At 34.0% G+C, this 26,450-nt stretch overlaps 1 long non-coding RNA gene across 1 annotated transcript in view; it reads right to left on the bottom strand.

Annotated features, from left to right (window-relative positions):
* LOC126965822 (uncharacterized) overlaps positions 1–25,746 on the bottom strand; it is a 330,781-nt gene extending 305,035 nt beyond the window's left edge. The window contains exon 1 of the long non-coding RNA XR_007729612.1: positions 25,707–25,746. This is a non-coding gene — a long non-coding RNA (uncharacterized LOC126965822). The remainder of the gene's footprint in view (positions 1–25,706) is intronic.
* Positions 25,747–26,450: the final 704 nt, after the last annotated feature.

The following is a 26,450-nucleotide window of genomic DNA, read 5'->3' as shown; positions in this document are numbered from 1 at the left end:
ACTCTTTTTAACCAATAAAGGTGCATATAGTGTACGCGCTTTCATATAATACAAGCGTGTACAACTTTCTGAAAAACTGGCAACGCTCCTGTGATTCTTCTTATGTTGCAAGGGAAAGTGGGCGGCCGTGATCCCCCAAGACAGGACCTACCAGGCACCGCAAGCCGCCGTCGTGTACAAACATGACGCATGGACCAGCCATAATTTCCCTCGCACATAAATCTTAGGGAAGGTAACGACACGCCCCACGACGCCGCCACGAGCGAGCATCTAAGCGAGCATGACAAGCTATGCCCCGGGAACTTTGCTCACTAAACACTCACAAGAAAAGTTGAACATTTTTTAAATTAACAAATTTCCAAAAAAAAAGTTGTGCTAAGAAAGTAAGTCTTCCTTTTCATCCAAAACAAACGCATATTTTTTTTTTAATAATATCATGAAAATCAGTTGTAATCACAATAATAGTTCACTATTTCACTGTAAAATGTCCAATAGCCAATTATTAAGAAAAATAATATTAAGCGTTTTCGAATTTCACGGCCAGATTGAGCCAGACATGATTAAAGATATTTCTAAGAAATATCACAAACAAAAAACAACTCCAAATTAACAAAAAGATAATTCCGACGTTAAAATCTTTCTATTTTCGAGTCTAGAGGTCTATATAATGTAATAATAATAGCTGTTTATGACAAAATAAAGATATTCGCCATCTGGTTTTCTATAAATTTTATAAGATAGAGTAGTATAGTTTTATTGTAACTTTTTAGTGACTGTTACTTTTTAGTGATTCATATTTTATTTTTTATTTTTTTTAATCGCTTATATAATGCTCGCAAAATGTCTTTATTTGTTTGCGGTGTATTTGGATGATACAGCTACTGTACACAAGTTTTTTTTGTATTAATTTACATTTACTTTTTTGACTTACTCGTGTAAGGCATTGACTATTTGACGTTTGTTGAGTATATTTGTTGCATCAATTTACAAAATATACTGTAATTGAAATGATTTGTAAGACGATGGAAATGTAAATCTTGAATTAAATGAGTGTCTCTACCCTTTTAGTAATAGATTCAATAAGAAATAAAAAATATTTTTTGACATTCATTAGAGTCATTTCCGTGACCTACATGAATAAAGTGATTTTGATTTGATTTGATTTCAAGCAAATCTTGTTTAAGTTTGTACCGTAATAGTAATTTAATTCAGTTAATTTTGATTGATAGTATGAAACAAAAAAAAATACATTTAAAGAAACCGACTTCAAAAACTGAATAGTATAAATTAACTTAATAAAGATTTAATTTAATACACCTACTATGAATCCTGATACCTTTAATATTAATAAAATACTACCTACTACTAAATACTACCTATATATTGGTAGGGTTTAAGCCGGTGCCTGCACGCTTGGATTGTTTTGTTCTAGACTCAAAACTATGTATGTATGTAATCTGTAGGTGAAGCCAGACCAAACCTGACAGTTCAACAGAGCATACAAGATTTTATGACGATAAGTCACTCGAACCGTTAGCTCAGTTGGCAGAGCACAGAGAGAACGCGAGGAGAGGTCGTGGGTTCGAGTCCCGCATCGTTCATAAAATTTTGTTTTCAAATTTAATTTGTCTAAAATTTTATTCTTAAGGAAATGAGGTAAAATAATATATTTACCAACAGAAACATACTGGATACAATATTGTTTATTTCGCTTAAACAAACAATAATAAATCTTTAAATTTACTTCTCGTTTCCTGATGTAGATGCATATATCATGCTTCGGTTCACAGATGCTGCTAACGTTTGACCATATTTTCTGTTGACTTTGACAGATCACAATGAGAATATAATGTAGACTGAAACGTCGTTGACCAATAATTTGTATTTTTTTTTTAAATTAAAGACTTCACCTCCATTATTTCGTTACTTGACGAGTGAAACGTAATATAAGTTCTCATGTTTGATAATTGTTACGTACTATAGGGGAATTCATGTACATCCAAAACAGTAGATATCAAAATTAAAGCCTTCAAATTTCCAAAATAAAGTAACTTTTCGCACTCATTTAATATTCTTTTGTGATGTTTTCTAAATTGTTAATTTTAAATTGTAAGACTTTGTCTACACTCTGTTAATTTTTGATTGTGAAATTTCCTGTGTGGATTATTTTGTTATTAATAATTTTTCATCCCCTTATATACTGATTCATTCAATCATAGATTTCGTGTACTGTGTATTAGTCATCAATTATATTTTTGTTAAATAAATTAAATTTGTAACCAAAATTTATGAACAATGCGGGACTCGAACCCGCGACCTCTCGGGTTCCGTCCGAGTGCTCTTACCAACTGAGCGATTCGAGTGACGCATGGTTCGTAAGTCTTAGTATGTTTTTGTTCAACTCTCAGATTTTTTTATTCGAGTTCCATATAAAATATTAATAATTTAATGTATAACCTCCTGCAGATTCTACGGTCTCAAATTTTAGTAAATTTCAAAGGGGAAAAAGAAAAATACGGGGGAATTGTATTCGAAGCGCACAAAATCTATTGAGTTGAGTGCCCGTCACAATCGGAAACAGTTAAAGTAAAAAGTGTAGTGTGTTTCGTAATCTGTTTTGAATCGACACTCGCTCCTCGACACTTATACCGATAAAGTTTTCTTTACAGGAATGAAAGAAATCCCTTCAATATATTATGTACCATGATGGAAATGTATCGAGATAACTTACTTTTAGAAAATCGTTCAAATTTAAGGAAAATACTAAAATGAATGAATTATTCTAGTAAATCGTTACGGTTATAGAAAAATAATCTATTTCTTCAAAGTTTTCACATATTTATCTGTACCTCAAAAGGAAAAAACGGAACCCTTATAATAATAATAATAATGACACACTTTTTACACAAATTATCTTGCCCCAAGTTAAGCATATATAGCCTGTGTTATGGGTTACAAGACAACGATATATTTAATGCAATATACTTACTTAAACATACTTATAGGATTACCTTGTTGTCAGTGCGTCTGTCTGTCTGTCAAGACTCTTTATTTTGGGGTTGTGTGGAGGTATATATAGTTGAAATTAAAACTATATATTCCAATCTACAATCTCTTGATGCTGTGAAAACAATCTAAGCTAACATTAAAACGGCCGGTTATGCCGCAAAAAATGTAAATTTCTGACATTCTTAAGGGAATAAAAATTTATAGGATATCTTCCTTTGACCTAGAACTATGAAATTTGGCAAGTAATACCGTCTTATACGTAGGCTGTATAAGTACTCTAGCTATAGAGCGTACTTAGTCTTTGCTCAGACTTTACTTACGTAAAACTTAGCTGAGTGTAAGTTAATACGTAAATATTCATCCCTACTCTGTGGTATAAGCTAAGAGTAATCTTCGATTATGATTTTATAGTCAATTGTCATCTAAAATTATACTGAGCTTAAGCTAAGACTGTCCAATACGGAAGCCAAGTTTTCGTTTTATCACACTCAGCTGAGTTTTACGTGAGTAAAGTCAGATAGACAGTACTGATAGTTTTACGTAAACATTGTAAATAAGAATTGTTTTGTTTTGAATAAACAATAACCAAAACAATTATGAGTAGATATTATCTTATAAAGGTAAGGCGCTATAAATTTTTCCTTAAATCCAATTTATTCTGACCGCTCTTCTAAAAATCTTTTTGTAAGCAATATCTATCGTATAATTTGTGCGTAGCTGTTGAAGAATTAAACACCGCTTGTTACTTGTGTGAAAGATAAACATGTTAACTAACACTATTCTGTATTCGATTTGACTTTAATGTATTATACTGGAAACAACACACGCGATTCAATGTTTGTTTACTGACAACATGCACAAGCATTAACTGTGTCAGCTAAACATGAATATTAAATAAATATTCATAATTAAGTTTTTACAAACTTGCAAAACGTATATATTTTGTATAAACGATATATTTTTCGAGAAAATAAAGTAATTATAATAATATCTGTTTATCAGCTGTATTATATGTTTGATTAACAAATATAATATAGATACAGATGTACAATACAGCTCCAAATTGACACTAGCAAATTACAGATGAATAAAGAAAAATATTAGGAAATTCACAAAATTCATATAATATAAATATATTCATTATGTAATAAATATTGTATTACTCATGCGGGAAAAGTAGTAAGTATCTTGGCAATCGCTGTTGCGGTTGAAAAAGAGTCGTTCGCTCATTTTAAAATTACGCATGAGTTTTTTCGTAAATGAAACTATTGATTGAGTCCGAAAAGTATACTTGTCGCACGCTAATTATACTTGGCACACGAAAATTATACTTGGCACACGAAAATTATACTTGGCACACGAAAATTATAATTGGCACACGCAAATTATACTTGGCACACGAAAATTATCCTTGGCACACGCAAATTATACTTGGCACACACAAATTTAGATAAAATTGCTATAATAATAATCGTCGCATAAGTAATACAAAATAGTATAATGTGCTACTCGTGCAACAATGTGGATTGCCCATGGATATTCGTTTTTAAAGTTTTGTAACTTAAATTACAAATTTATTTATTACATTAAACTGTCAGACGCGTCAACCTCAATTCAGTTTTCATTTTTCGATTGACCGTCCATGCATTTTTGAGAGAGAAAAGCAATAATATTGTTCAAAGCTTAAAAATAATATTTAATGATAAATAATATTAATTTTATAATAAGCCGCATGAATAGAATAAATTAGAATATTGGTTTTTATTGAGTCCCTCACTCTTTGTAATATAATCAAAGGATTTCGTCTCAAATGCTTGAAGTTCTCGTAAATTAAAAATTTTATATTTATGTTTAAATTATTACCTACACTAAAAAATTACCCATTATTTCGTTGAACACAGAAATAAATATAAAATCTAATATTTACAACCCGTAGTTATAGAATTATTCAAAATTTACAGAGTTATAGAATTATTAAAAAATTACAGAGTTATAGAATTATTAAAAAGTAAAAACTAGTAATTTTAATCGTCTGTAAATTAATTTATGGGTATTCGCTCCTATTGAAGCGTAACAAATGAATAAAATAAAATATTAAGATGATGTGTGAGTAACTAGTACCAGAGATTTTATAAGAGAAGATCTTTAATGCGGCCTTATCAGAACTAACTCCCTTTCTAGTTTCTAGATCTAGTCTCTTCTCGTTCACCGCTGTCTATGCCAAAAGTCTTTTTAATGACAATAAGTAACGAGTAGGAAGTTTCAGCTGATGGTATTTGGATAAGCCCTGCCCATTACAATACAGTGCCGCTCAGGATTCACATGCTAATGCTTACACATTACTGCTTCACGGCAGAAATAGCCGCCTTTGCGGTACCCATAATCAAGCCGGCATCCTGTGCAAAGGAGCCTCCCACTGTTACCTTAATTTGTATATTACTCAATATATATATATATACTTCTTATAACTAAAGTTACTAAACAATACAATATATATATACGTAGGAATAGTATTACTCTATAACACTGATTGAAATAAATTAAAGGTTTAATTTTAATAAAGACTGAAATAATGTTAAAATGTTATAATAATCAAAGCTGCGGTTATTCTGTGCAAGTTGAATATTACAGATATAAATTTTCGCATGCTAAAGTAAATAACACTTCAATTAATATTTGCTTATAAGGTTTTGAATATGGGAAACGTAGAGTATTCGATATGCATCCAATTAATCAACTCGGTAACAGGTTTAAACAATTCTGAATCACAAGGCTCATCGTTGGTTGGAAATAATGCGTTCGATGTAACCGCACCACACGCATGAATCTGTATAATGTTAATTAGTTCATTCGTTTTGATCCAACTTTTTTAATCTCAAGATGAAATGGAATGAAATAAAATGAAATTATTTATTTTGCTTTGGAATAGGGTGTGTGTATCTTAAATATTGCAATGTGTCCTCTATCCAGCTTACATGTAAAGCAAGCAAAAACTTAACACTAATTTAAATATTCATTAATACTATAAAACAATTTCAAGCAGCCATTTAAAGAGTCTTGGTATAAATATGGTATATTGAACCATGACCAATTTAACCCCTAGAAGACCCCATTTGTCGTTTCACCACTCATCGACAATACTTTCCTTACAGCCTCGCCTAGTATCGGAATACTTGCTCTCGAAATCTCGAGCAATTGCTAATTCCGTGACCATCTCGAGTGCAAAGCCAAATTGACTTCGAAGACACTAGGTGTCATAAATAGAGCACAGCAATACATCAAGCCGGCCACAGGCCCACATTCTAGCGCTCTACAAAGCGCAGGTTCGGCGACACACGGCGTGTAACGCAGAGCAACTCGAATTGTCGGGGGCCCAGTGCTCCATATTAAATGGCTGGATCACATGGCGTTGCGTAGAGACGTCGCTTCATTGTGTGTCTTGTACCGCATTTATCACGGGAGTGTTCTGAGGAGCTGTTTAACCTGATTCCTGCCACCAAATTCCACCTTCGCACGATACGCCATTAATTAGAATATCATCACCACCTTCGAATATGTGGCGGTCCTCCATAGTGCGGTTTTCAAGGAGCTTTCTTCGACGTACTACAAACTGTGGAATGAGTTTCCTTATGCGGTGTTTCCATAACGATACGACATACCTTCTAAAAAAGCGCGTACACCTTCCTTTAAGGCCAGCAACGCTCCTGTGATTCTTCTGGTGTTGCAAGAAAATGTGGTCAGCGGTGATCACTTAACACCAGGTAACTCCTCTTCTCCTCCTTTTGTCTTCCTTTTCCATATAAAAAATAAAAACCATTCTATGCAGCTGTCTTGGTCCAAGGTCAGTTGCTTATTAAGATACCAAAAGCAAAATAAAAATTAGTTTTTTCAAAACACATCAAATCATATTTATTTGCGGGACAACGTAATTATATTATGGTGTTGTTGGTTTATAATTAACAGGTACTCTATCCTACCCCATAAGGCATGCAAACTTATTATACTGGAAAATAAACTCAGTCCACGTTTTAAATTCTGAAAATTTTATTTCAACACGATTAAAAAATATCAACATTTCCAATACATTCATGGTATAAATAGATGATTATGGCGGAACAGCTTGTCCAACCAGATTTTAGAAGAAACAGAAATACATATTTGCCTTTAAATTAGTGTAAATTGAAATTAACCAATCAAACTGACATTGGTAAAGCAATTCGTGGCTTTTATCCAATCTATCATTTCAATCCAATGGAAATTAATTAACACCTTTGGAACAGGACTGACAGCAAATTTATATCAAATGTCACCAAGTATTAGAAACAGAAGGCAATACAAACGAATGACTTGTCGAGAAATTAATTCGAAGCGATGAAGCGGTGCAAAGTTTTAGAAAAGACACGGATCGAATATATTAACTGTTAACTGAAAAAACTGCTCGACATTATACTGCTTTTAATTTGCTCAGTTTAAGCCATTGCCAAGTTAAGTTATTGTTGACAGTGACAGGTGGACAGGGTGAAGACGTCTATAAAAGGCGATGTCTCCCTACCTCTAGTTTGTGATCATCCTTCTGATGTCACTTGTCCCAATAAGGTATTATACCTTCTGTGCTATACCTCAGCGAATACTCCATAGGGAGTGCCGCTTGCGCTTCTCTCTCCCCAAGAGAAGGTCGCCTTCGATGATGGCTTAGAGGGCACCTGCCCAAAGCCAACCTCAGGTGGTGTTTAGTGGGCTTACCTAGGTTTTTCGTCAGTCCCACATAACCATCGCAGACTAAGGCTGCGTTGGTATGCATGAGCATTCACCACCTCCCTCCGGTCGCTATCTCGGAGGGTAGCCCTTTCCATTTGTTTGGTCGCAAAAAAAAACAAAAGCGTCGACACATTATTTTCGCTGCAACCGTTGACCAGTTAGGTCGTTGCTCTGCCCGATTACTGATCGAATATTAGTTATTTTGTTATTAGAAATTTATTATTAGAAGCTGAACAAATTGATCTGTTTAATTTAAAAGTGATTTATTTAGATGTTAGCTTGTTTGTGAATTTTTAGTTGGTGGTATTAAGATTTGTAAATTGTTATAAAAAACCCTTTTGATCTTATTTCCTAGATTATATTATCGAACATATATGCGATGATTTTTTTAATTAGTGCTGTCGTCTGCATAGCAATGTATGCTGGAGGTGTCAAACATATCACTGATATGCAGAAGAAACAGTGTAGGAGATAGAGAGCACATAGCCTTGGGGCACTTTAGCTTTCGTGGACTTCGGGTTCGAGCAACAACCGTCGACAACGACCTGTATGCTCTCAGCCCAGTCAGGAAGCTTAAGGTCCACTTGTATAAACTCTCGGGAAGCCTGCCTGCCGACCGACCATGGCGACCACCCTATTTTAAATTTATCATTTATTAATGGTTAAAACCGGCTTGTCTAAGTCATTCGGAATATATCGTTAAAATAGTGTTTTGTTAACCCTTATACCGGCTTATTCTGGGAGAGTTGAAGTGAGCGAAACTATTAAATGGTAGTCCATCTCGTATGACCAAGTGGTGGGTAGATATTACTAAAAGTAAAACATTAATCTGTTCATTTTTTTATTGCAGCTAACATATTTCTCTCAGAAAAAATAAATCAATTCACTTGTTTTATTTTTCATTTAAGACTTAATGCACATTTAAATGGATAAGAATTTAATTTTTACGATGAAAATAAATGCCTTATAAATTATAAATTAATACTTATAAGCTGTTTAAATTGCACATAATTTTAACTTCAATCATAGAAATTGCATAATGATTCCGCAAATTAATTCATTAAAACGCCTTTAGTTAAATATGTATCATATTAGTATAATAGTCTTAAAGTATATTACGGTCAACCTGTTATAGTTACTAAATCATTGTATTTGTTGGATGCAATTACTAATTATAACAGTCCCCACGACTATCATGTTTACGAAGCATCCTTACACAAACAATGAAGTTCTAAAGGTTAATGCACCCAATATACGATACATATTTTTACAGTTTATTATTTATTACTTTTTATGAAATAATTTATATTATTTAAACATGATTCATATATTGGATGCAGCACCTTACAAACTAATTTGTTATGTATATTACAGCCAATGTAAAATACTCTGTTTGATTAAAAGGAGTGACCGTTGATTCTCTTGTATTTTCTTTTCACGAGCTCAACTTTATGTGAACATAATATGGTAGATTCGGTAATTTAAATGTAACATTTTCGGTGACGATTCAAAAGTGCTTAGTTTAAGCCTATTCTATTCTTCCTAATGTGGCTTCTGTTGAAGGTATAACACAAGTTAGCCAATGTCGTGGTGAAGTAGAAGACTGCCAACCTTAGAGTATTTGTTTTCTAATTTTAATGGTAGTTATCGGTGCTAAATATTGAAACAAATTTTATTTTCTCATTATATACCAGAAACAAATATATATGCTGTTAGCAATGACGTTCTATACATATGGACATATCATTCGCAGTCTGATAACGGAACGGCAAAAGTGTGCTTAAAGACAATCTAAGCACAATTTTCTCCTTAGTTGTGTGCCAACTGTGTATCAATCAACAAGCCTCAGTGTGCTATTAAGAGTGCTTAAATAATATATTAACGACTCAAAAAAAGATGGAGTGACTTGTCATCGGTAAGGTTATTTTATTATCCCCAGACAAGACCCGCTTGTCAGAATGGGACAGATGAAAGGACATAGTCAGAAATGAAAACAATAGAGTCGCTCTTTTTTACCGACTTCCAAAAAGGAGGAGGTTCTCAATTCGTCGATATTTTTTTTTATGTTTGTTACCTCAGAACTTTCAACCGGGTGATTTTGATAATTCTGGTGTTAATTGGATAGTATATACTTTAAAGGTAGTTTGGTGATAGTTTGGTTAGGTTCTGCTTATCCATGACAAAGTAGCGGAACTCTTCAATTCTTAGGATCAACGATACTAGGTTATGCTATCTGGATATTTGAATCACCTACAATAACGTCGTTATGGTCAAGTAATTGTCTAGTAAAATATGATGATCAATGGAACTCCTAAACGACTTACAGTAAGGGTGCGGACTTACAGTATCTGTGGCAGAAATTCATTCAGTCAGTAATAAAATTGCAGTGTTCTTACTTTCATTGCTGCATTGCAAAATTGAGTAGATCTACACAAATTTAGACAAATTATTTGTTAGTATAGTTCAAATTCACTAAAATACAAAAAAAAAATTAACAAAAAAAAACGACTTCAAAAACACTTCCAAAACAATAGATATAATATCCACTAATAAGTATAAAAACAATTGCGTATTTTTATACAATCTAATTAATAAATCTAATTCTAGTACCCATTCTTGTTATTTTTGGAGTCAGTGTCAGCACACCAGGAGGTGAGAAGGCGAGAGGCGAGAGCAGGGCCGCGGCGGGAGGACATCGATTCATAAATAACATTAATTGTTCCTAGAATTAGATTGTATAATAATACGCAATAATTTTATACTTTTTAGTGCATATATAATGCATTTTTTTTAAGGTAGTGAACAGTGATTAGCAATATTGTATTTTGTGTAATGTGAACGGCTTACAAGAACGTTAACAATTACATACTAGTGCTATTTACACGTTATCACGGAGTTATCGTCACCTAGTGATAATCGATACTTTATAAACATCGCTAATATGTAAAAGCTAATATTTTTCACCTTTCTCGTACAAGAGATAATGAAAGAGAATTGGCGCCTGTTGGTTGCAATAGAGAGATGTATGAAGAAATTTACAAACCAAATAAGCATGTTTATATTTCACCACTAAAGTATTTAAGTTTTTTGGATTTAAACACATTTAAAATTTGACAATACCTGTCACATGTTGATATCCGCTTACACTACATATACCAAAAAGATACCCTGGAAAGATATCTAAGTCTAAAAGACTTTTATTTAATTCAAGGAACCTAACATTTAAATAACTAGCTTAACTATTTTTAAGAATACAAATATTTTATTAGGGTATTAGTTCCTCTCATTAGAGATTACCTTAACTTATTAAATCCAAATCCCTTTAGAACGTAAAGAAGTAACAAATATAAACACAAGCCAATTAAGAAACATATCAACTTATAATATGAAAGAGATTTTTGATTAAAAACGTAAAAAACCTCCGACTGAAACAATCGTGATCCGAAAATAGGGACAGACTGACGAACGTAAAACTTAAGGCACCCCTCTTTTTCGTCTGGGCTTAAAAAAATACCTAAATGCTACTCCACTGATGTCACTATCCAAATCGAGTTCTAAATTCAAAATATGCAGCTGAAACTGAAATAGTATTTACATTGCTGCCCATGGACCAATAATATTTAAAAAACTGGAGTAAACGTAGTAATGTATAGACATAGCAGTCGAAGCTTATTACGGTGTCATTTGTGGCATGTGCCATATTTCGGCTCTAGTTTTGTATGATGAGCATTGTCTATTTTTTTTTATGGAATAGGAGGACAAACGAGCGTACGGGTCACCTGTTGTTAAGTGATCATCGCCGCCCACAATCTCTTGCAACACCAGAGGAATCACAGGAGCGTTGCCGGCCTTTAAGGAAGGTGTACGCGCTTTTTTTGAAGGTACCCATGTCGTATCGTCCCGGAAACACCGCACAAGGAAGCTCATTCCACAGCTTTGTAGTACGTGGAAGAAAGCTCCTTGAAAACCGCACTGTGGAGGACCGCCACACATCCAGATGGTGAGGATGATATCCTAACTTGTGTCGTGTCGTGCGAAGGTGGAATTCGGCGGCAGGAATCAGGTTAAACAGCACTTCGGAACACTCCCCGTGATAAATGCGATAGAAGACACACAATGAAGCGACGTCTCTACGCAACGCCAAGTGATCCAGGCGTTCACAGAGCACTGTGTCCTCGACAATTCGAGCTGCTCTGCGTTGCACGCGGTCGAATGGATCGAGCTGGGGTGCGCCAGACCAGAGATGACAGCAATACTCACGTGTGGCCGGACCTGCGCTTAGTAGAGCGCTAGTATGTGGGCCGGCTTGAAGTATTGCCGTGCTCTATTAATGACGCCCAGTTTCTTTGAAGCCAATTTGGCTTTGCCTTCCAGATGACCACAAAATTGGCAATCGCTCGAGATTTCGAGACCCAGTATTCCGATACTAGGCGAGGCTTTGAGGGAAGTGTTGTCGAAGAGCGGTGATACGACAAATGGGGTTTTTTTAGTGCGCGCAAAACGCGCAAACTTGAGTCTTCTGGGGGTTAAATTGGACAAGGTTCAATTTTCCCCATTCCGCGACCTTCTCAAGAGATGACTCGAAAGAAGACACAAGTTTCTCCCGGCTGTGTATGTGTATAGAACGTCATTGGATGTTAGACGATAAAGGACATACACAAATATAATTACTTAAATTGAATAAAGTTTGTCTTTGACGTTATGTAACCATCGGTGGCGCTATAGGTAGAACCGTTGACTCTCACCACGAAGCCCCCGGTTCGATCCTCATCCGCCACTAACCAATGTGTTTTCAGTTTTCGAATTCCTACGAGTATTTTATTCGACGCATTATGAGATCGGCAACGCTCTTGTCATTCCTCTGGTGCTACAAGAGAGTAGGGACTGTGGTGATCACATACCATCTGGTGACCCAAATGCTCGTGTGTCCTCCTCTTACATAAAAGATAAAATATTTTTATAGTTTTAATCTTCTCGTCCCCAAATACCACAGTGTCTGAAGACGAAGGTTTTCAACCAGTGTGCGTTGCCAGTGACAGTGACGGTGACTTACGGTACGCAGACGTGGTCGCTAACTATGGGCCTTATGAGAAAGCTCATGGAGAAGGCTATAATTGGAGTTTCCCTGCGAGATCGAATGAAGAAATGAAGAGGTTCGTAGGAGAACCAAAGTAACTGATATAGCCCAAATGATTGCGAACCTGAAATGGCAGTGGGCAGGGCTCATAGTTCGACAAACAGATATCCGTTGGAGCAGTAAAGTCCGCGAATGGTGACCACGTACCGGAAGAAGCAATTATGGTGCGCTCCCCACAAGATGCACCGACGATCTAGGGCAGCGCAGAACCGATCGTCGTGGAAATCTTTGGGGAAGGCCTTAGTCCAGTGGACGTCTTCCGGCTGATGATGATGATGACTATAGTTCTTACAGTTCTTTCTTTACCAATAACTTTCATAAGTTCTATACTTCTTACCTGTAGTTTGACAATGGGAAATATAAACAGCTGTGCCATAATTCAAAGTATTATTACAGCTCCAACTCCCCTTTAGAAGTTAAATTGGTTGGAATTCTAGTAAAGAATGGACATTAAGTGAACTTTAAGCCCTTCAGGTAACAATTTGCTGCGAATATAATCTCAAATTGCCAACTTGTTTGTGATTCTCGACTTCACTGAGATCGTAATTGTTTCTTCCGCTTCATGACGATATTATCTTTTCCATTATGCGCTAGATAGGAGCAAGACAGATTCATTATTTTAGTTTAAATTAGTTCTAAATGTTTTTCTTTTATTTGGTAAATATTTGCAGATAATGAGTCGGTATAAATTATATATATTTATTTTGGAGATATGTCAATTCAATTTCAATTTTTTTTAAGTGATAACCATCACTTCATGGATTAATTACACAAATAAAATTTGAAAACAAAATTTATGAACAATGCGGGACTATGGTGATCCGTACAAGTGCTCTACCAACTGAGCCAACAGTTTATAACTCAACAACACCATGTTCCCTATCCTGTAAATAAAGATGATGTGAATATAAATTTTTGGACTTGAATTTGAATAAAATGTTATGTCAGGAATACAGCACTAGTTTTGTTTTAAAATAATAACTAACCCAACTTAAGCATTTGCTATTAAAATCATTCATCAGAATTCATTAAGATAAAGCCAAAATAAAAATAATTAAACAAACTTAGATTAAGGATTGGTCTCCGCTACGCTGCAACTAGAAACCGCAGGCGTAGTCGCAACGTACAGCAATAATAGTACTACGCCCAAGTGGCGTACTCGAGACCAGTCTTTAATCTAAGTAAACAAATTTTGATACATATTGTTACTCGTGTAATGTATGTTTTTGTAAGGGGTAATATTCAATAAATATTACCAAACTAACCTTTAAAAGTTCAGCAATTGACATTATCCATCGACTACATTATCTTAACAGGCTATTTTTAAAAAATGCTGTTTTTTAACTGGTTACAAAAGAGGTTCCTTAATCAGCTGAATTTTCTTTTATATGTTTGTTACTTTAAATATCAACCCTTAGGCCCTTTTTGATTGTTTTTCCTTTCTTAAAGGATACTCTCCTAAATTGGTCCCATTGAAAATAATAAATCTGCTGATGAAATACATGAGTAACTTAGAGAAACTCCTTATTTTTTTTTCTAAACAAAAATTCTCATTTGGTTAGTTGAAGTAATCTTCATGATGCCAAATGATGTAATATAATAATAATAATAAATCATTTTTATTTCAGGCTACAAGGCCCATAAAATAAATACCTTATAATCTAGGATACATATTCATGTAACTTAAATCTACATCACATTTTCGCGGCGATGTGAGGCGCAGGTTCGGTAACTTCCGGCGGTCCGCGACGTTCGCGATACTTGCGGAACACGACCTCCTTCGGCCACAGCTTCACGTCCAGGAAGGTCGATAAATGTTCTGTCGGGACGCGAGCAACAAAAGAGTTAGTCTACTGCGTGACGCGACACCAACTTTCCACCCCCAACCGGAACTTTGTCTTCTCCACCAAGTACTGAACAATGTCGGAGGCCTTGGTGGTGTGGTGAAAGCGAGAGACGTAGATATACGTCGCTGGGACTACGGGACGCAGGAGCTGGTTCTGTCCTATCGGTGCTGTGCCACATTGATTATGACTAGGAGGCGTCCTCTTCTTCCGCTCCACCTTAATGAAGCCATCCTTGTCGGTCTGATCCTTCAACACAGTTCTAAAAGCGGGTTCCTTGCGGGCGTGCCTGCTTCCACTTTCTGTCCTCAGTACTGTCCGCTTTCTGGGTTGCTGGCGGATGACAGCAGCATAGTTACGTTGAGGTGTTGACGTGACGTAATGTATGTACGCGTACGAGTAGGTACTTGTCAAGTTGATAAGTTGACTATGACCAACCAAATTTAGAGGTAATGGAAAAAGTGCCATCGAACCGTAGAAATTGTTGAAGCTGGAAGATAGGAATCGGTATATGCTTATTAGAACCAATTATCCCATTTCACAACTTCTACCAAAAAATCGGCTCCCACTGAACTCTTGAATGAATGACCAGGTTATTTGGTATTTCAAAACCCTGCTGAAACCAATTAATAATAATAATAATAATTAATAATTAAAAGGTTTATTTGATTCAAAAATACAGAAATCTTAACTAATAAAAATATTATGGCCATTACAGAACCAAAATTGTGTCTAGTCAGCATTATGTTAGTAATTTTACTTCTCAACGATGGTATTCTCTAGACGCCGAGACACAGACTTCGAGAATTAAATATTAATATATTTATATTCCCCCAAGTCTTCTGCTACCATAAGCATTGGCAAAGAAAATAATAAAAGTATATATATACAAACAAAAATAATAATAAAAAATATAAAAATCTGTTAGTAATACACTTATCAATTTAAGTAACACAATAATAACATAACATATCAATTTGACCCGTGTTTTTCTCTACACGAGGCATCCTCAGAAGCTTGATTCACTGAAGTCTGGAACATGACTCTCGTTCTTCTTAATGTTCTCGTCGTTTATCCCCTAAGTTTAGGGCCACCAGGCGTGCGGGTGGTGCCTGTAGACTAACAAAAAGATTTAGTTACATTATTTTAAAAATATTGTACATGTTTGAAGATGGTATTAAAAAAATCGTGTTTCTTTATTTTTCGTTAAGTCTCTGCTTACTTATACTTATTTCTAACTGTATTATATTAACGACGAGCAGGACGTTCAGCTAATAGTAATTGATACACGAACGATTCTTGAAAATCCCCAAAAATTCTCAGCGACCCTTTCGACATTTCTGCTTCACGGCAGAAATAGGCGCCGTTGAGGTACCCATAATCTAGCCGGGATCTTGTGCCACACTATTCAATGTAGGTATGTACTTGCTATCGTCGTGGAGATATTTGGGAGGAGGCCTTTGTCCAGGAGTGGACGTCTTCTGGCTGGTGATGATGTACTTACTATACTGAACTAAAAACAAACTAAAAACTATTGCGTCAGCCTTCATCAACTTGTTTATACCTAAATATGTTAGAATAAATGACCACGGTAGATCAATAATCAAATATAAAGATAAATAATAATAAAAAATTAACAAAAAAACAACCGACTTTATAAACATTATTAAAAAACAATAGATATAATTTATACAATCTAATTAATTAATCTAATTCTAGTTACGATTATTCTTGTTTTTGGAATCGGTGTCCTCCCGCCGCGGCCCTACTCTCGTCTCTCGCCTCCTCACTTCGCGCGTGCGACTCAAGCACACCTCACGTATAACTATTTATGTAATTACAAACCTTATAAAACTTTCCTGACACGGGAACCACCAGCTTTCAAATAAAAAAACAATTATCTAAATCGGTTCACACAGTCGAAAGTTCTAAGGTAACAAACATAAAAAAACATACTGACGAATTGAGAACCTCCTCCTTTGAAATTGGTTAAAAATAAAGTCGATTGTATAAAATATTATTATGAATCCAGTCAGTCGCCACAGTTGGTTGCTCGATCATTCCATATACAGCGTGAAGGAACAATGGCGATATTAAAAAGTTAAGTACCAGATAAAAAGATCAGTGGACATGAAATAAATTAATATTAGAGCAAAAAAGCTGAGAGATCGTTTTATTTAAGAGGTTCCATTAAAACGCACATTACTTCTGACGAAAATGGAATCCATCGATTTATGTAAACCGCCATGATTGTTCCGCGCCATTTAATTTTTCAATCTCAAGGGAGAACCGTAAAGTAATATTGATCATATTGATAGGGGAACATTGCCACATCCAATACTTATTCAATTCTCAACCTTTGATACCGATATAAATAATTCATTTCATTTTATCAGATCATTCTGGGGTGTTATATATTTTAAGATGGTCTCCACTTGGGTTCTCTTTCTATCTAATTCTAAAAACTTATTTAATTCCCTGATTCATTACTTTTCATATCGAATAATATTAGTATTTTCTAGTGATGATAAAAAAAAATTAACAAAAAACAACCGAATTCAAAAACAAAAGACATAATATGCACTAAACAGTATAAAAATAATTGCGTATTTTATACAATCTAATTAATTAATGTAATTCCAGTTACAATAATTGTTATTTTTGGGATGAGAGTCCGCCCGCCGCGGCCCCGCTCTCAATATAGAAAAAGCATACCGACGATTTGAGGACCTCCTCCTTTTTTGAAGTCGGTTAAGAACAGAATAGTGTGATTATCAAAAAGGATATTTTATTATAATAAGCGTAGGGTATTCCATGTTAATTGCTATGTTTTATTGACACATATTGGTAAAAGTAGAGTCATTTTAAATATATCGTAAAAGCGCTCCACGCTATAAAACAATATATTTCACAACAATCACAAAATTTGTAATGATTATATGTTATTATTAATTTATTTTTGTAGAATATATATAAAGATAGGTTTGCGCAAAGCTTAAAAGAATAAATTAATGCACTTATAATAATCCAGAATATACCGCAGTGAAGCACATCAGGGCCTAGCTAGAGTATTGTACATTGTTAGAGCTGAAATGAATTTTGTATTTAACGAAGTCCCTAGTAGGTCAGAAACGACACAATATAATCTGTCGTCAGTAAACGAGGATATAAAAACACTCACGCAATTCATTTTTTATCCAAAGCGTTTCTATAAGAATAAAGGATTGCAATTGATAATAGTTTTCATTGTACACAACACAAAGAGGAACGGAAAAGTATGAAGTTGTGGAATAAATTCTTAATTAAGGAGTCGACTGAACAGCTCCTGAAAAGAATTTCCTGCATTATATGAACAAAGAGTGCGCTCAGCCAAAATCACAGTACAAATTGTTCACATCTTTTCTAATTCATGCCATTTCAATAATTTTGTATTAATTGTAGTAAATTATAAGAATTAATACTAAATAAACAAATTGACCTTTAGATCTTAATCTAGGTGACTAAATAGTTAAAGGTATCATAGAAATTTATACATTGTCCATCAATAAGGAGGAGTAAAACATATATAATATATTACATTTATAATAATATAACAATAACTTTGCATTATATAACATTTTTATTTATTATATAAATATTTTTTAATTCAAAAATAATATTGGAAATAAAGCGTCCGCAAACAGGAATGTCATATAATAAAATAAATTTTAAATCAGTATTATATTTTTATGAATAATGCTGGTAAATTCTGTATTTGTTTTTGGCAATTTTTTTGTTTTTCATTTTTCCCCAAAGATCATCTATATATATAGATCATATATCTATATCTATATATATAGATCATATATAAAAAGGTATTTTCATATCAAGCAAAATAGAACAAATACGGTTTAATTACTTAGTACTTACGTAATCAAATACCAAACAAACACATATATCATAGTTAACAGTATGTATATTATCGCCTACATTGTAACAATTTATCAAACTATAGATGCCAAAAGCGTACTAAAATACGTTTTCTTTCCCTCAACAAATGGGTCAGTTTCTTTCATAAAGAAAACGTTACAGCCATTACAGGAAAAAAAAGGAAAGTGGTCGTTGACTGTTCATACGCTGTGAAAACACACTACCCCTTTTAGTGTGTTCACACGCTGTGAAAACACACTACCCCTTTTAGTGTGTACACACGCTGTGAAAACACACTACCCCTTTTAGTGTGTTCACACGCTGTGAAAACACACTACCCCTTTTAGTGTGTACACACGCTGTGAAAACACACTACGCCTTTTAGTGTGTTCACACGCTGTGAAAACACACTACCCCTTTTAGTGTGTTCACACGCTGTGAAAACACACTACCCCTTTTAATGTGTTCACACGCTGTGAAAACAGAAACTGTTTTCGATTTAAAAGCTTCTATTGTATTGAATTCGGAAAGTACATTAATTGAAATTATTTCATGTTGTAACATAGATTTATTAAATGATATAGTCAGCATACCTAATACTGCTTTAACAAATGCTAAACTATATTTAGCGATTACAAAAATTTGTATAAAAATAGTTTTTAATTTAGTTTTTGTCACGACATATAATAACAAATTATTTAGGTAGGTAATTAAAATATTACAATCAAGAAATCGACATGTTGTCTGTACCTTTGCCTTTAAACTTTATACCATATAAAGGCAGGCAACAACCGCCTTTAAGTTATAATAAATAAATATCTTATAAATACACTATTACTGAATATTATACACAAATAATATCATAAATTTTACAAATGAAGGAATATATTCAAAAAGATTAAATAAATGCGTGTAGCATGTTAATAGAAAAAGATAATATGATATCCAAATACCAGTGGGAGGCTCCTTTGCACAGGATGCCGGCTAGATTATGGGTACCACAACGGCGCTTATTTCTGCCGTGAATCAGTAATGTGTAAGCATTACTGTGTTTCGGTCTGAAGGGCGCCATAGCTAGTGAAATTACTGGGCAAATGAGACTTAAGATCTTGTCTCAAGGTGACGATCGCAGTTGTAGTGCCGGTCAGAATTTTTGGGGTTTCAAGAATCCTGAGCGGCTCTGCATTGTAATGGGCAGGGCGTATCAATAACCATCAGCTGAACGTCCTGCTCGTCTTGTCCCTTATTTTCATAAAAAAATGAATATAGACGTCATAATATATCAGATTATATAGTCAAACTATTAGCTAATCACATGATTGACAAAAAATCTTAGAATTGGTGACAGACATAAAACGTGTATTTACCAATAACAGCTATCTGTTATTACATTATTTTTGGTTATTATACAATAAAATAAGCGTCTGTACGCTTCCGGTTTATATTGCAGTTAAATATAGATTTCAGACTAATGAAAATTCAATGAAATCTATAGGAATTTGTAAAGTTGTATAATACTCTCATGAATGGGCCAGTTTCTTTCATAAGTGTAAAGAAAATATTAGTAGCCGTACAGGACCAGGGTAAATAGGGTATGGTTTCTTTATGTTCTACAAAAACACACAAAATCTTTTCATTCAGCTGTTCCCTATTTAGGATGTTTCTCATCGTATTGAGTCCAAAGGACCATTGAGTGCTTTGAAATTAGAAACAGTTACAAATTCCGCTTAATACACGCTTTTTATTAGCTTCACCTGTATGTATGTTTGTTAGTAACCGACTCATTTGAGCGTGATTTTGACTCACTTTTAACGGCCAGATTTTGTTCAAACTTTGTAGATTTATTGAGGACCCATGACAATACATTAATTTGATAAAATTATTCCATTTTTCAATTTTTAAAATAAGATTTGTGTTAATTTTATTTATTTAAATTGCACCAATCTTTTACTGATTTATCTAATATTAGGAATTTTTCGAATACCAAAGAGAATATTTAATTCAACAATGCAAATAATAGTTTAAAAAAACTAAAAAAAACACGCTTATATAAATAAACCAAACTAAAAAGTAGGAAATCTTTTCTATTTATTTACACAAAAAGCATGTTTTTTAGTTTTTTTTTAACAACTATTTGTTATCTTATATAAAAAATTCTCGTGTCACAATGTTCGTTCCCGTACTCCTCCGAAACGTCTTGACCGATTCTCATGAAATTTTGTGAGCATATTGAGTAGGTCTGAGAATCGGCCAACAGCTATTTTTCATGCCCCTAAGTAATAAGGGTTGTTCACCCTTAATTTTTTTTTAATTTTTGAACGAAATTTTTTGTTTTTATTTTTTTATAATGTGGCATTAAAAAATACAAATTTTTCACCCATCTACGATCAACAGTTACTTTTGTATCGCGATTTTAATATCGGCAATACAACGTTTGCTGGGTCAGCTAGTTTTCAAATAAAATTATCTAACGTTGTGTAATATAATCACGTTTGATGATACATGAAGGAATTTCATATTGCTAATAAGCTTTCTATTGCATCGTGTTATGCGGTAACGAGTTCAGTAATAACGTAAAATTTCATTACATCGTTATGTACCTAAACAATGTGAAACTCCATTGACTCATCAAAATTTGCTTGCGATATAATAAAATAGAATATAAAAATATACGTGTTTTGTATTCAAATCACTGAATTAATTTATCAAATTATATAGGTTTATCTTGCGCAAAGATTTTAGAATATCATCTAGACAGACACACTTTTCTGATATATTTTTTTATGAAAATAAGGGACGAGACGAGTAGCACGTTCAGCTGATGGTAATTGATTCGCGCTGCCCATTACAATGCAGTGCCGCTCAGGATTCTTGAATAATCCAAAAATTCTGAGCGGCACTACAATTGCGCTCGTCACCTTGAGACGTAAGTCGTTAATTCTCATTTGCCCAGTAATTTCACTAGCTACGGCGCCCTTCAGACCGAATCACAATAATGCTAACACATTACTGCTTAACGGCAAAAAAAGGTGCCTTTGTGGTACCTATAATCTAACCGGAATCCTGTGCAAAGGAACCTCTCACTGGTACTGGTATATGATGAAGTGCTTCTCTCTTCAATATCTTCCAAACCAACACGAATGCTACGCTTGCGTACACTAAGTCTAGGATCTCTCGCTATTTCTGCTGTTGATGTATAATTTTCGATCTCAACTATTGGAAACACGAGCAACTGGTAATAAGGGAATAATTGTGAACTTTGATACAGATGTTAGGTGTTGGTCCTCCTGGACACTCTCAACCACCTCTAAAGCCTAGAAAAGGTCGGGATCGCCGCATGCTGTTAAAACTTAAAAGTATATTAGCTATTATAATTAGCCGAAATAAATATAAAAATGGCAGTTGTAGAGACTCCCGATAGAAGTGAATACTTAGATCTTTTAATATCTAAGTTGAAACATATTGTTTGAAATCAATTTAATTATTAATTTCAAATTATTTTCAAAGCTTACTTTCAATAATATACTAAAAAGTGTCCAATGTGTTCAAAGAAGCATCAAAATAATTATCACATGAAATGAGGATTCCCACTCTTTGAATCTTTGTATCATGAAGGTAGACCTAAAACTTGGCGTTTAACGTCAATATATAAATCCATAACTACAGCGAGTGGATCCATAAAAATGCTTTTCGATACGCGGTTGAAAAGTACGGAGATATCCATTTCACTGACGAAAAAATGTTCACAATTGAAGAGTACTACAAAAGAATAATAAAAAAAATACGTTAAAAATTTAATTTTATACAGTAGTATTACATAAAATTTTGAGTTATTTCATACTTTTCAGTTTTTGAAGACGGTTTTTTTAAACGTAGTGTTTTGTATTAGTACTTTTAGTTTATTGCATCTATTGCGCATCGAACTAAAGAATTACTTTAATCGGATCATAGAACAGAGTAATCGGTGTACATACATAAAAAAATACCGATCGAATTGAGAACCTCCTCGTTTTTGAAGTCGGTTAAAAATGACAAAGTATACGCTCATAGCTATATAGAAGCTTCTCAAGTCTCCGGAAAAGTGAAACATGGTATAATATCGTGCGACAGTCATGGCTTGGTGGGGGAGGTTTTATCAAGGAGGCACAAAATTTCAATTATGTGAAAATGGAGTGATGACTTGTGACTGACTAAGATCATGTTCTGGTACCTCTCAAAAAGATTTTTAGAAAAGTATCTTAAACAGCTGAGTGCACATTGTCTCACAAGGCTCAAACTACACAAGCTTGGCTGGAGGTCAAATCAAATATTTTAATTCAAAATAGGATATAATATCACTTATTGGAAGTTAAAAACTACCACCCATTCGCAAAGACCTGAGAAGAACGGGCGCAACAAACTCACCGCCATCTTTTTTTTATATAAAAATATGGTTACAATGTAAAATCGTACAGTAAAATTTATTATTTTGAAGCCTGACAGCAGTTGGTCTATTACCAATCTGTGGTATCATTAAGAAAAATATTTATGTTATAGTACCTTAGTATAAACCTTCACCACACAAACATTTTTTAAACAATTCTTTTCAATTGCGTAATATTTCTGAAGTTATAAGAGCCAAAATCTGACCCTCGTCTAGCCCAGATCAGTTCCCGTGGACTAAAAAAACAGCTCAGTTTTAGAACATTGAGTCGTTTAAGAAATCTTTTGAAAACCAATGACTAACTTTCCCATAGACAAATTCATAAATTTAAATTCAATATATTTAGTTTAATCAGAACTTATGGCTAGACTAGATATATACAATATCAAGACGGACTTTTCTAAACCAACAGTAATTCTATCTTGGGCGTTATGTGCAAGGCTTGTCGACCCTTACATTGATGTTTCTCCTATAAAATTCAAATAAACTTTTATTTTATTACGAGTATCTGATACCATTCAACGCTACATCGTATAGATGTCTTGTGAGTGTACGAGTTGATAATAAATATTTTATTTTTACTGAAAGAGAAGAAAGGATTGGGATCAATAATCTACAAGAAGAGGAATGAGAAGCATTTTATCATTTAAAATACTTGCTTCGTCAAGTAGTGTTGATTCTAACTTAATGACATAGTTTAACTGTTATAAAATAAATTTTTAAAAGCCTTAGACTATCGCAGTTTTAGTACAGGCTTATATTTTCAGGATTAACAGGACATGTCGGAATGGCATAAAGTTCTTGAAAACGCAGAATTTATCTTGATTTATTATCATTTATTGCAATAAATCTGCTATAAAAGTCTAGGCCTGCATAACATAGTCTTGATTTCAGACAGATATTTGTTCAAGTTCGCCTCCCAGCTGTCCCGAGAGAATTTGAACGGCTGGCTTAAGATACATACCTTTTAGTATCGTCCACATTATTAAAAGTAATTTGTCTTTGGGGGCGTTCCTTCAGATAGCCCACGGACCGAACGAAACACAGCGGCAAAGCAGCTATTTCACTTGGACTTTAAGTGTGAGAGTGGTACTTTTCCAGGATATACTGACCCAATTCGGTTGTGTCCCTCAGTGTGCAATATGGCACTACCACTACCACAACTGGTTATATGACTTTACTTATGAAGGGAAATAAATATACAATACATTTAATCATGCAATTTTTTATGTCACATTCTATCAATTAAAACACGTGAGCTTGGTTATAAAAATGTTTTTGAAAAGTAAACTTCATTACTTTAAAGTTTAATGTAAAACACTGGTGTTTAACGTTTGTTAAATTTCCATCCCACGTGTAGCCAATACTGCATTAGAAGTCTTTTTTTCTAATACTTATCATACAAAAGTTAAAAAATGTAATTTAATACTTAAAACCAGTTATGAAAGTATAATGTTTAATTCCACTACCTTTATTGATACATACTAAGTATACACATCTTTTTTTTATGAATATAAGGCGCGAAGTGAGCAGAACGTTCAGCTGATGGTAATTGATACGTCCTGTCTTACAATGCAATGCCGCTCAGGATTCTTGAAAAACCCAAAATTTCTGAGCGGCACTACAATTGCGCTCGTCACCTTGATAAGATATTAAGTCTCATTTGCCCAGTAATTTCACTAGCTACGGCGCCCTTCAGACCGAAACACAGTAATGTTTACACATTATTGCTTCACGGCAGAAATAGGTGCCGTTGTGGTACCCATAATCTAGCCGGCTTCCTGTGCAAAGGAGCCTCCCACTGGTAAACTGGGTGCTTATAGGTACACTTCGATACGAAAAAACTATCTCCAAATATAAATTAAATAGGTATTATTTAGCGCTCAAAAGTAACTAAACCTTATGGTTTCTGTAATCGAACTATTGCAGCATCGGTTTCAAGTTGTTGGCTTGACAAACTGCCACTGGCTTGATATATTGAAGAGTGCAATCTGCACTTTGGCATCAATAAGCAGTAATCAATTAACACTTCGGTTTGTGCTCACCCTTGCATTGTGTGAACTTACTTGTGGTGTTACAAACAAGAAAAAGCAATTTACCGTTTGAGTATATTATTATAGGTCATAGTGCTTCGATAGAGCAATTATTGATAGCTTTCTATAACATTTCAACACGGAAAGTTTCATTAACTATTGCAAGATGGTTCTAACTTTCCACAGTGATAAAATATGCTGTTAGAACATTTCCAAATATTTTTCATCCAACATTTCGTATTAGTTTATTTGTACACTTTGAAAAAGCTAGGTTAGTTTAAGTGGTACCCGCGCATTTGCGAGCAGGCGTTAGGAGGGGCACCGGATGTCTTTAAAGTATCGTTCCTAGACCCCTCCTACAAAGGCGCGGTATGGTAGGTATGCCAGCATACCGTCCCACCGAAAACCCTAGCGGGTTGGTATGTCAAACCCCACACGAAAAAAAGAAAAGGTTATACATAGAATAGAGATACTCTACAGATCCAGCTGTGGCCAGGATATGTTTTCTACAATTAATACTATGGCAGATGAGGCAGTAGCTAACATATTATAGAACAGAAATTTCGATGAAAATAATTTAGTTGTGTACATACCAATTAAGTGACGTCATTGTTGACACATGTTTACGTAAAACACACAAACATGGCGACGTCTGCTTCATCGCTATTTTTTCTTTCAGAAGTTTTCTGTAAAAAATGAAAAGATGGCATCAGTTAATAAATACAAACACAATAAGTAATCATTTACTTTAAATAATGAAATTCAAGCCTTCTTATTTTCAATACCTCATAGTACAATGAGATCAATTGATTTAATCCCTTTCTAGTTTCAATAAGGATAAAATCTTCAATTCAGCTCGTACCCTCATAACGAAACTGTACAAAGTAGCTTAGAACGCAATCGGAGTCTAATAAAATAAAATTTTATTAGTATTTTATAGGGACGACATAAATGTTAGGGTCAACAAGTCTTGCACATTATACCCAAGATTATTGTTTTGTATTTCGATATACCAACTGTGTATTTGGTAATATGGTTTGTGATTTTGAAAGTTACCTTATTTTAAATAGTTAATCATTAAGATTATTTAATTAGATTGTATAAAATACGCAACTATATTTATACTTTTAGTGCTTATTATATCTATTTTGGAATAGCGTTTTTGAAGTCTGTTGTTTTTGTTATTTTTTTTTTAATTTCATTAATAATTTAATGTCATTTTAAGTGATTCTGTACACTAACTAATTATTTCTCTAATTATGTGTAAATCTACTAAATTTTGTAACGCAGCGCATTGCATTTGTTAACAGACAGATATTCTACCACATATTACCCTT

The sequence above is a fragment of the Leptidea sinapis genome, chromosome 8 (assembly GCF_905404315.1).
Source record: "Leptidea sinapis chromosome 8, ilLepSina1.1, whole genome shotgun sequence".
NCBI classification, from domain to species: domain Eukaryota; kingdom Metazoa; phylum Arthropoda; class Insecta; order Lepidoptera; family Pieridae; genus Leptidea; species Leptidea sinapis.
The sequence above is the reverse complement of the archived record's forward strand: the minus strand, read 5'-3'. Positions and strand labels throughout refer to the sequence as shown.